Here is a 13,749-nt window from a genome sequence, read left to right as displayed (position 1 = left end):
TTGACCTGACTTGTCACCATAGAAGGTTAAACTTTCCCCGTCAGGTATGTTTATCCGCAAAGCTTTCTCGTAGCACATGATTTTTGCATGGTGAGGAGACAGCCAATCCATGTCAATGATGACGTCGAAACTCCCGATTGGCATTGGCATAAGATCACCTCGAATTGTGTGGTCGTTTAGAGTTAGGTGGCAATTTATTAGAATTTTAGTGGTTTTTTCTATTTGGCCATTTACTACTTCTATCTTATATGCTACATATAATTTGTTGGATTCGTGGTTCAATAATTGTTTGAATGTTGGTCTTATAAAACTCTTATCAACTTCGGAGTCAAATATAATAGTAGCATATATGATGTTGATAAGAAACGTACTGGTGACTACCGAGGGATCTTGAATAGCCTCCTTGCTTCCAATAACAAACACCCGTCCATGAACCCTTTCACCAACATTTTTCAATTTTAGGCATTCACGTTTGAAATGTCCCGGTACACCACATTTGTAACAGTTCCTACCACTATTTCCACTTAGTCATGTATTCATCTGAGTGCTCCCCATAATCGACACTGTGCTTTTGCAATAATTAATCGTGTGTCCAAACTTTGTGCATTTGGTGCAAAAATAACATTCACCAGGGTGATGTTTGAGACATTTGTTGCAATGTGGGTATTGACCAGCATTGATTGGCTGTGAAACTGGTATTGGATTGGTTTTCGTAGTTGCTTCGTACACAGATCCAGTCCCTTGTTTCTTCCTTGATATGTGCTTAAAGTCTCTACCTCCAGTCTTGTGCTTGTTGTTTTCGGGTTTGGGAGTTTCAATCTTAGTATTCAGAGTTCCCGGATTGAGCTCGTTCTTAACTAAACGGCTTGCCAAATTCCTAAAACATTCGTAGGTTGTTGATCGGGAACCCAACACTGTTCCCCTTATTTATGGCACCAGACCCCAAACAAAACACTCTATCTTTTTGTATTCTAGGGTCACTAGAGTCGGACATTATAGAGCGAGGTCATTAAACCTGGTTATGTAAGCGTTGATGTCAAGGCCTTTCATTTTCAAATTCCATAATTCTTGCTCCAATGCTCGAAGCTCATCTCTCAGGCAATATTCTTCTTTCAACATCATTTTCAGTTCTTCCCATGTCAAGGAGTTCGCAGGAATTATGCCTACAGTTTTTACTTGGTCATTCCACCAAGTTAGGGTTGAGTCTATAAACATACTCACATCAAATCGAACTTTGCTGTCATCGGGACAGAAGCTTATCTGAAATACGGATTCCATCTTTTCAATCTATCTTGTCAGTCCGATAATGCCCTCATTCCCATAAAAGTTCTTGGGTTTACAGTTAGTGAAGTCTCTATAGCTACGCGCTCGTTGTGGTCCTCTAACATCTCCTCGAGAGCTGCTACCTTGCCCATTAACATTTCCACCATTACCAGCTCCAAAGGTGGCATTGCGAACAATTTTCGGTTGTGCTAGCGCAACCGCGAGTTGATCGAATATCAATTGTTCTAATTCTACCGTGGTTGTAGGTAGACCTACTTCAGGTGTGACGGAGGTTTCTGTTGGCCTTGATCGTACTCTCCTGAGTCTGCCAATTATTCTTTCTAGAACAGACGTTAGGTTAGGGTGCAACCTGGTGCTTCTTCTTCATGGTGGCATGATGCTTAACCTATTACATTTAGCAGTGGGACATGATTCGGTTGCATTATTATACGTTAATTTCAATATTACACTATTTGATTTTTATGCATTTCATTGTAACCATAAAATTAATCACTAAACGTCACCCATAAAAAAATTTCAAGCATTCGTTTAACACCAACATAATACATAATAGGCTTCATTATATTTAACATTGAACGATTACATCCATCATTACAATAAATTTTCAAGGTTTTTGGGAAATTATGATTCTACCAACTATTACAAAAATGGCCCAAAAGCCCAAAATTTGCAAGGAGTTACATACACCTGCTATATCATCCATTCCCAAAATCCTGATCATACAAAAGGTTACATGCCAGATCTTCCATAGTTAATCCTAGGTGTTCTTCTACCACTGCATCCGACGGGCTATAGAATACTCCCATCTGTCCTAGTCACTGACTGACTCCTTCCACTCATCCAAATCGTTGGTAGGTATTCAATGCCCTTGTGATCTCAACAAGCTGCATCCCGATCGCATCCAACCTCCCATTAATGGCCATTATTTCCTCTTCACTGGCTCCCACCATGATAAGGGTTGCCTGAGCTTGAAGATCAACTTCCATCATGTGGGTATCCTGTTGCATCCTAGCAGCAATCTCTGTGTCCATTAATCCACACATCCCCATCAATGTATTTTGATTTTGGGTCACCTGGGTCTCCAATCTTCCTGCTCTCCATGATACGTGAGTAGTGTTGTTTTCACGTTCTTTGATTTCTTTTGACACCACTCTTTCTTGCTTTTCCAGTTTTAGGGTGTGGTTAAATAACAGGGCCAAATATCCACTATAATCATCGGGAGGAGGACGCACTCCTGAGCTTTTCCCGTCCTCTATCGGGAGGTGATTCTTCCACCATAGATCGTATCCTCTTCGAATGCAGTGATCCAATTAGTATCTCTTAAACCCCTCCTCACGCCCTTGGATAATCCATGTCGGGGATTCTGAATCCCTTTGTGGTTAAGAGTGGTTTTCCTGGCGGTTTGGTAAGTTTTCCCATCCCTTCTCAGGATGTCTTTGTAAGGGCTTGAAGGTGTGGGCCTGGGAGGAAGAACCACTTCAGCCTCCATGGGCTCGCTATCTTCTGCGGTCTCATCGTGTTTATTAGGATCAGTCTCCTCCGGTTTCGCTTCCATTTCCTCACCATCAGATGGTTACTCCACGGGTTCTTCTTCCTCTGAGGAGTCCTCTGATGCGACCATTTGATATCTTGTCTCTCGGTCAGGATAGTAGGGGTCTTCGGCTAGAAGAGGGGGTGAGCACGGGACTCCATCCTTGTTCCTCCAAGTACCCATCTATATATATATATATATATATATATATATATATATATATAGATATATATATATATATATATATATATATATATATATATATATATATATATATATATATATATATATATATATATATAATGTAATTAAGAAGTTCATTTTATCGATTGCTATGTGTTATGGTTTTTATAGTATGACTTCCTTACTTTGTTTTGACATGTATTATTACTTAATATTAACATATGTGTATTTATAGATTTAGAGGACTAAGCCTTTATCAGAGAAGTCTTACCCTAGGCTATAGTTGCATATCCTACGAGAAATACCGGTTCGCTATAGCTAATGCTCTGATACCAATCTATCACACCCCAGCCGACGGGGGAATCGTCGGGCGAGTGACGTTAATTGAATATCATAAACATAGCATATATTAAACATTAAAGCAACCACTTAAAGTTTTTCACTATATACAACATAATTATATCTTACTTTATTACATGATTCACTACAAATCCTCATTGACCTAAAAAGAGGACATAAAACATAATTTATAACAAAAACACAAGTTCATGGTTCCATAATCCTCATTGCCGTAATAGGGCATGCTTAAGTCATTCACCTCGTTATAACAAAAGGTAAGATAAATAGTATGACCAGATGTGGTGGGTTCTAACGGTGATATATGTATCCTAGTCCTAGAATTTCTTGTTAGGAATTTACTAAGTTATTATAATTATTTTTTGTAACAACGTAAATTTTCAAACAATTTTCATTTTTAAATCAATTTTTCAATCATCAAAAACAATATCAAACAGACTGTATCCAAAGTCATCATAACAAACAAATCCCAGAATCTCAAAACATAATCTCTATGACTGTGTACGGATCATGCCGGCGCCTTCCCACGATCCTCACTAATACCTGAAACACATAACACAGCAACTGTAAACATAAATGCTTAGTGAGTTCCCCAAAATACCACATACAACATATACGCCTTTCCAGGCCATAACTCTGTGGGACCTTCCGATCCAAGTGTCTCAGGGGCTTCCGTCCCGAATCCCGGTAGACCTTCTGGTCCTACCCGTATCGACCTTCCAGTCCGTAACCTCTTGACCTTCCGATCCATATCATCTTGACCTTCCGGTCCTTATCATACATAGCATACATAACACATACATATCACATAACAACATACAACTCATACATCTCATAGCATATAAGACCTTCCGGTCACACATAGGTACCCTTCCAGGTATAGTATAGTGAGAAGACTCACCTCAATGAAGTCGGATAAGCTCTCGTGATCAACGTCCCGACCTACCCTCCTCCTATTATTCAAATAACGTCCCCGATCAATATTCTCTCATAGTCTCATCTCTAAAGATTAGGTAGAAGGTCATTCTACCCCTCTCTGAACTCTCTTGAATCAGTCTTGACCAGAACCCTAAGGTCAACGAAAGTCAACGGTAAAACTTTGACCCGGCTCGTCGAGTGCACATGGGCGACTCGACGAGTCCATGCGGGTCCTCTGAATCCTTCTAGCCTCTCTTGGCTCCTCGAGTCATCCTTCCACTCGACGGGTTCCTCCTGTCACGAATCGCGGGGCAACCACGACTCGACTCGTCGAGTCCACTTATGAACTCGTCGAGTTCTTCCATGTTCATACTCAAATGACCTTCTAAGGTCAGATCTGCTTCTCTAATCTATAGATCTGACCTTCCCAAGCATGATAATCACGTAAAGGTCGAATCTTGGTACACATGCAACACACCCAAAGCTTCTTTTGGTGAAATAACCTCTAAAATGGCCTCCTAGGCTCATAAATCAAAAGGTATGGCATAAAGCAGAGTGGTAAGGACTCTCTGGACCTCTTAAGGTCAAGATCTATGAACCAACTCGCCTTGGGACCTCGCATACTCAAGATTCAACTAAAAGAGGCATAAAGAAAACCCTAGATTTCAGTAGAATCATAATAAACACGAGAATGGCACAGATTGTTACCTCCAATAGCTTCCTCTGATCAAATAGAAGTGGATCCAAGCTCCTCAACCCGCCTAGCTTGTTCTACCTCCTTCTTTCTTGCTAAAACACACAAGAAATGGTGAATTAGCCTTCCTCTTGCACCAGAAACGATCTCTCTGCTCTCTACGGTTTCTCAGGGGTGAAGTGGCCGCAAATGGAGGCCATAAAGGCCTTCAAAATAGGGCACAGACCCCGAGAATTAGGGTTTCAATTTACAGTGCAGACTCGTCGAGTCCACCCTTCCGACTCGTCGAGTCCGTTCATTAATCTAGTCAGCATTCACGGTCCTACTCGAAGAGTCTACGCCTCAACTCGTCGAGTCCCTCTCTTTTACTCATAAAATAAATGATCAAACATAATACCTGAAAATCCGGATGTTACAATTCTCCCCCACTAGAATCAGACTTCGCCCTCGAAGTCTTGCTCCGCAAACAACTCTGGATGCTGCTCCCGCATCTCTAACTCCGGCTCCCAAGTCAGCTCGGACCCTTTCCGATGTTGCCACTGGACGTGCACCAGGGACACCTCCTTGTTCCTCATAACGTTGATCTTCCGATCCCGGATCGCGAGTGGCCTCTCAGCATAACTCAGGCTCGCATCCACCTGAATATCCTCCAGCGGCATCACCGTCGACTCGTCGGCTATACACTTCCGCAACTGAGATACGTGGAAGGTATCATGAATCTGGCTCAACTCCGCAGGTAGCTCCAATCGATATGCTACCCTGCCCACCCTCGCGGTCACCCTGAACGGCCTAATATACCGGTGCCCCAGCTTGCCCCTCTTCCTGAATCGAATCACTCCTTTCCAAGGAGACACTTTCAGGAGTACGAAGTCTCCCACCTGGAACTCAAGCTCGGATCGTCGCCTATCCGCATAACTCTTCTGGCGACTCTGAGCCGTCAACAACCTCTGTCTAACCTGCTGTATCTACTCGGTCGTCTGAAGCACTATCTCAGTGCTGCCCATCACGTGCTGCCCTACCTCTCCCCAACAAATGGGAGTCCAACATCTCCTACCATACAACAACTCGAAGGGAGGCATACCTATACTCGAATGGTGGCTGTTGTTATAAGAAAACTCAGCCAATGGCAGATACTTGTCCCAACTTCCCCCGAAGTCCAACACACATGCTCGGAGCATATCCTCGAGCGTCTGAATCGTCCACTCACTCTGTCCGTCCATCTGGGGGTGGTAAGCGGTACTGAAATGCAGCCTCCTACCCAACTCCTCATGGAACTTCTTCCAGAACCTGGAAGAGAAACGTACATCTCGGTCTGACACAAGCAAGATCGGTACTCCATGCCGCGATACCACCTCCCTCACATACAACTTTGTCAATCTCTCTACAGAAGAGCTCTCACTGATAGTAAGGAAGTGATCGCTCTTCGTCAGCCGGTCGACAATCACCCAAATCGCATCGACACCCCTCGTGGTCCTTGGCAATTTGGTGATAAAATCCATGGAAATTTGTTCCCACTTCCACTGGGGAACCTCAAGTAGCTGCAACTTGACGTGTGGACGCTGGTGTTCAGCCTTAACCCTGCGACAGGTCAAGCACCTCTCAACAAACCATGTTGCATCCCTCTTCATACAAGGCCACCAGTAATCTTTCTTCAGATCCAAATACATCTTAGTGGCCCCGGGATGGATCGAGAACCTCGATCGGTGCGCCTCCTCCATCAAAGTGGTGCGCGCCCCGCCTACATACGGCACCCAAATCCGACCCTGAAAGGTCATAAGCCCGCGGCTATCAGTAACGAACTCAGGTACCTGACCAATCACCCGCTCTCTCTTGCGGTTCTCCGGTCTCACGGCCTCTGCCTAGGCCTCCCGAATGGTGTCCAACACCAGAGTCATCACTGTCAGTCGCATACAAATGTCTCGAATCGGGGCGCTATCCGCCCTACGGCTTAGGGCATCAGCTACAACATTAGCTTTGCCCGGATGGTACAGGATCTCACAATCGTAATCCTTTACCACATCCAACCATCTCCTCTGGCGCATATTCAGATTGGGCTGAACCATCAAATACTTCAAGCTCTTGTGGTACGTGTATATGGTACACCGAACCCCATATAAGTAGTGACGCCAGATCTTGAGGGCGAACACAACTGCCCCCAACTCCAGATCGTGAGTGGGATACCTCGTCTCATGAGGCTTCAGCTGCCTCAATGCATACGCTATCATATGCCCCCTCTGCATAAGTACTGCACCCAACCCCGATATCGATGCGTCACAATACACCACACCACAAAATCCTCCATCCCTTCCGAGAGGGCCAACACTGGGGCCTCGCATAATCTCTGGCTAAGTGTCTCAAACGAGGTCTGCTGCTCCGGACCCCACGAAAAAGCAACACCCTTCCGAGTCAACCTGGTGAGAGGCACGACGATATTGGAGAAATCCCTGATAAATCTCCGATAATATCCGGCCAATCCTAGAAAACTCCTGATCTCGGTGGGTGATCTCGGCACCTCCCACCTCATAACCGCCTCAATCTTGGCCGGATCGACCAAAATCCCATTCTGGTTGACGAGATGCCCCAAGAACTGGACCTCCCGTAACCAGAACTCGCACTTGGAGAATTTGGCATAAAGCCTCTCCGATCTCAATACCCTGAGAATCTCTCTCGGATGCTCCTCGTGCTGCTCTCTAGATCACGAATACTCCAAAATATCATCAATGAACACGATCACCGAACGATCCAACATCGGCCTACACACCCTGTTCATGAGATCCATGAACGATGCCGGTGCATTGGTGAGCCCGAAAGGCATCACCACGAACTCGTAATGCCCATAACGAGTCCTGAACGTCGTCTTCTGGATATCCTCATCACGCACTCTCATTTGAGGATATCCAGACCTCAGATCAATCTTGGAGAACCAAGACGCTCCCTGTAACTGGTCGAACAAATCGTCGATCCTCGGTAATGGGTAACGGTTCTTGACCGTCAACTTGTTCAACTCCCGGTAATCGATGCACATCCGGTGTGAACCATCCTTTTTCTTGACAAAAAGGATCGGCGCTCCCCAAGGGGAACTACTCGGTCTAATAAACCCCTTCCCCAGCACCTCCTGAAGCTGCGAGGATAACTCCTGCATCTCTGGCGGCGCAAGGCGATAAGGCGCCTTGGCGATAGGCGCTGCCCCCTGAACCAAATCGATGCGGAACTCTACCTGTGTCTCGGGAGACACACCCGGAAACTCCTCGGGAAAAACATCCGGGAACTCACGCACTATCGGAACGTCATTCATCGAACTTGGCCTCCCAGCGGCCACTCGTGTGTCCATCACATAGGCTACAGACCCGCTGCAGCCCTGCTGTAAACTCTGTCTCGCTCTGGCAACCGAACAAAACGCTGACCCACATCGGGTACCCTCGCCGTACACCGTAAGTACTCCCCCACTAGGGTCTCGTATCGTCACCAACTGTCGCTCGCAGTTTATAACAACCCCAAATCGGCTCAACCAATCCATGCCCACTATGACACATACGTCCCCCATTGCAATCGGGACTATATCTATCGGGAACTCGACACCGAAGATCTCGAGTACACATCCTCGAACCACTTCCGTAGCATACACCGCTCGCTCGTCAGCTATAGAAACTCGCAGAGGTCGACTCAACGCCTCTCGTCGGATACTGATGTGCTGACTAAACGCTAAGGAAACAAATGACCGACTCACACCCGATTCAAATAACACCAAAGCAGGTATGAAATTCACAAGAAAAGTACCTACGCATATCATAATATAAGTACAACACCTCAAACTCAGCATAAATAAATGAAAGAATACATACCAGCCACGACATCGGGCGCTGCGCGGACCTCCTCCGCTGTCAACTGGAAGGCTCTCCCGCGAGCCTTCGGTGCCTCGGCCTTCACCGGCCAAACCTCAGTAGCTCGTACGGCGGCAGGGGCAGATCCCGGCGGTGCTCTATGTGCTGTCCCCAGCAGCTGCAGACACTCGGCCTTCCAATGGCCCGTCTGGTTGCAATGAAAACAAACCATGAACCCCTTAGGGAAATCCTTGGCTATATGCCCCTCCTTGCCACATTTGTAGCAAGCACCCGATCGACAAACCCCGTCATGTCCCTTGCCGCACTTTCCGCAAGTGCGGCCCTTCTGGCCTCCACATCTCGAATCGGCGGGCTTTGACCGCTTGGCTGCCGGCTGAGACTGTTCCGGCCGCCGATCCATTCCCTGAGACTCGGCCTCCTCCCTGGCCTGAGTCTCCAACTCAATCTCCCTCTTTCGGGCATTTTCCTGGAGCTCAGCAAATGTCCGGTAAGTCGAGTTCGACACGAACTCCCGAATATCCCTCCTCAAAATGCCCAAATAGCGGCTCATGCGTGCCTGCTCGCTAGACACCTGTTCAGGGCAGAACATCGCCCTCTCATGAAACTTCCTGGTAACCACAGTAACAGAATCAGTACCCTGCTTGAGGGTCAAGAACTCTTGGGCCAGCCGTTCCCTTTCCACCGGTGGAACATACTCGTCTCTGAACATAGTGGTGAACCTCTCCCAGGTCACCTCTGAAATCTCTGCAAGAGTGAAGCTCGCCGTCACGAACATCCACCAGTCCTTCGCTCCCAAGCGAAGCTGGTTCAGCGCGAACCGTATCCTCAGATGCTCCGGACATGAACACGTGTAGAAGCATCCCTCAATATCAGAAATCCATCTCATCGCAGCGATCGGATCCTGCGTCCCGTCAAACTCTGGTGGCTTCGTGTTGCTGACCTCTCGAAACAACAACGAGTCACCTCCCTGAGGCCTGGCAGCAGCCACAGCTGCAGTAGCTTCAACAGCCACAGCCTCAGTCACCGCTGCGTACCGCTCATCAAAAGTCTCAATCAATGTGGTCTTGATAGACCCAAACATCTCCGGAATCTCGGCTCGAATCGCCGCTGCCACCTCATCGTGGATCATCTGACGAAGCTCCTCGTCACTCACGCTGCTCGTCTCAGGTCTGTGGCGTGTCCCAACCATGATGTCTCTGAAATACAACATAATAATATCAGAGACTTGCTCGAGCATACTCGCACTCGATAACTCAACCCTACTTGTTCCCTAGTACCCTAAGGATTCTTACTTGGACTGCGCACTGATCCGGTGTCTTCAGTAGTACGGGCCCTATACTACCGTCCACACCGCATCAATATTCACCCCAAGTCCTCCTCCTAGGATCCTAGATCACAAGTACTCGACATCTCGCTGGCATAGGCTACCCTTCGGTAGACCCCTCAAAAGCTCCTCACTGCTACCTACTCACTCTCAAGCATCACATAGCAGCATAAATCTTCCTAGGCTACAACATCACAAATCAGGCCACTCTAGTCCTAATATGAATACCTAGCCTACTCTAACATGCATATCATATCATATCATATCTCATAATACATAATGTAAGGTATTTTGGGAAATCACCGTTCGGGCGCTGGCTGATCGTACACACTGCTCCGTTCTGCCTTTCTCAAAATCTTTTACTCTCTTAGAAAAATTGTTTATTTTATTAAAAACTTTCTCAAATCCTCAGTTTGAGTTCAGATACATCCGAAGATGCACCCAAATCCCTCAAACCAAGGCTCTGATACCAACTTGTAACAACGTAAATTTTCAAACAATTTTCATTTTTAAATCACATTTTCAATCATCAAAAACAATATCAAACAGACTGTATCCAATGTGATCATAAAAAACAAATCCCAGAATCTCAAAACATAATCTCTATGAGTGTGTACGGATCTTGCCGGCGCCTTCCCATGATCCTCACTGGTACCTGAAACACATAACACAGCAACTGTAAGCATAAATGCTTAGTGAGTTCCCCAAAATACCACATACAACACATACGCCTTTCCAGGCCATAACTCTGTGGGACCTTCCGGTCCAAGTGTCTCAGGGGACTTCCGTCCTGAATCCCGGTAGACCTTCCGGTCCTACCCGTATCGACCTTCCGGTCCGTAACCTCTTGACCTTCCGGTCCATATCATCTTGACCTTCCGGTCCTTATCATACATAGCATACATATCACATACATATCACATAACAACATACAGCTCATACATCTCATAGCATATAAGACCTTCCGGTCACACATAGGTACCCTTCCAGGTACAGTATAGTGAGAAGACTCACCTCAATGAAGTCGGATAAGCTCTCGTGCTCAATGTCCCGACCTAGCCTCTTCCTATTATTCAAATAACATACCCAATCAATATTCTCTCATAGTCTCATCTCTAAAGATTGGGTAGAAGGCCATTCTACCCCTCTCTGAACTCTCTTGAATCAATCTTGACCAGAACCCTAAGGTCAACGAAAGTCAACGGGCAAACTTTGACCCGACTCGTCGAGTGCACATGGGCGACTCGGTGAGTCCATGCGGGTCCTCTGAATCCTTCTAGCCTCTCTTGGCTCGTCGAGTCATCCTTCCACTCGACAGGTTCCTCCTGTCACGAATTGGGGGGCAACCCCGACTCGACTCGTCGAGTCCACTTATGAACTCGGCGAGTTGCTTCCATGTTCATACTCAAATGACCTTCTAAGGTCAGATTTGCTTCTCTAATCTATAGATCTGACCTTCTCAAGCATGATAATCACGTAAAGGTCGAATCTTGGTACACATGCAACACACCCAAAGCTTCTTTTGGTGAAATAACCTCTAAAATGGCCTCCTAGGCTCATAACTCAAAAGGTATGGCATAAAGCAGAGTGGTAAGGACTCTCTGGACCTCTTAAGGTCCAGATCTATGAACCAACTCGCCTTGGGACCTCACATACTCAAGATTCAACTAAAAGAGGCATAAAGAAAACCCTAGATTTCACTAGAATCATAATAAACACGAGAATGGCATAGATTGTTACCTCCAACAGCTTCCTCTGATCACATAGAAGTGGATCCAAGCTCCTCAACCCGCCTAGCTTGTTCTACCTCCTTCCTTCTTGCTAAAACACACAAGAAATGGTGAATTAGGCTTCCTCTTGCACCACAAATGATCTCTCTGCTCTCTAGGGTTTCTCAGGGGTGAAGTGACCGCAAATGGAGGCCATAAAGGCCTTTAAATAGGGCACAGACCCCGAGAATTAGGGTTTCAATTTACAGCGCGGACTCGTCGAGTCCACCCTTCCGACTCGTCGAGGCCGTTCATTAATCCAGTCAGCAATCACGGTCCTACTCGACGAGTCTACGCCTCAACTCGTCGAGTCCCTCTCTTTTACTCATAAAATAAATAATCAAACATAATACCTGGAAATCCGGATGTTACATTTTTCGTTTAGAAAACGACATTCTATAATATTAATAACTTCTAGGATTTAGTATACTTATCGTATTTCAATGTAGCATTATGGTAGTGACTAATTAAAATAAATTTCTTGTTCGAATTTACTTGAAGCTCACGATCCCAATATTTTATATAATTTTTGGGAACGTATTATTAAGACATTTATTTGAGGTAAAAGACTTTTCACACGATAATCATTGAGTTTTTATCTGATAAATCTTTATACCGTTATAAATCAAGTTGTCATTAACGAATTTTAATCACGTAGATAGATTGTGTTTTGATCTATATTTACTAATATCAATGACAATATATTCTTTAATTATATAATAATAATGAAGTTCGTGAGCCATTCACAATTATTACTACATGTTAATTAAGGGTTGAGCCCACATTATATTTATATTTATCTGAGTATGTAATACATCCATTTATTAAACATACAACTTACTAAACCGAGTATATATATATATATATATATATATATATATATATATATATATATATATATATATATATATATATATATAGATATAGGTTACAATCTAGGTATTACTAACTCTACATATAGCTAGTTAGACATAATCTTGTCGTTTTTCATCACAAATAAACATTTACATTATTTCACAGAGTATGGTTTGTAAAACCTGCATCTTTCTTATTCTCTTACAATTGTTATAAAAAAACATTAGTTTCTTAACTTAACTAATCTACAAGTTTTTAAAGCTTATAACAAATTTAAAAAAATACTTTATAACTTAATGATACTTCAAAATTTATAAATTTAACATCAAATATATATGTATTCTCCCCCAAATGTGTAAAAAATGTAAAGAGGGGCTATAGAAGCTCACCCTAGTTGTGCGAGTCGGGATTGTCAAGATTTTCATGAGCTTGAACACGAAACGAGTTTTGTATACCCTGAACTCATTACTTTGAATGCTTTCTTGGCCTAATATGTACTCCTGTACATTTCGTATCCTTCTGTTAACATATTTTTGATCAACACTAATAATTCTGTAAAGCACTTATTAGTGACTCCATGCTTATTCTTTAAGTTGAGTAGTTTTATGATTGCAGATAAATTTGTAAAGTTAGGACATCCTTTATATAGGGGCTTCTCAACATCATTAATAAGTTCTCTAAGCTTGTCGGGGTCCCTAATGAAATCATCTTCTGTAGCTTCAATCATCTCCATTGTTTCTGCAACATTTGTTGGATTTCTCTTGTGAAGTTTGTGTATTCAACATTGTATGATGTTTTTCTGGCAAAATCCTCTGTATAAACATAATTACTTGGTGGTTCCTCCTTTTCTCCATGTTTAGTCCAGTTCGTGTAGGTTTGATCACTTTCATTACTGAATAGGTGAGCATCTACCACATCAATTGAACGAGATATGTGGTTAACACACTTTATACATGGACATGGAATTTTTATCTTTATTTTGGTATCTAAAG

The sequence above is a fragment of the Lactuca virosa genome, chromosome 9, assembly GCF_052849685.1.
Source record: "Lactuca virosa cultivar CGN04683 chromosome 9, Lactuca_virosa_CGN04683_v6, whole genome shotgun sequence".
Taxonomy (NCBI): Eukaryota; Viridiplantae; Streptophyta; class Magnoliopsida; order Asterales; family Asteraceae; genus Lactuca; species Lactuca virosa.
This window is presented reverse-complemented; position numbering follows the sequence as displayed.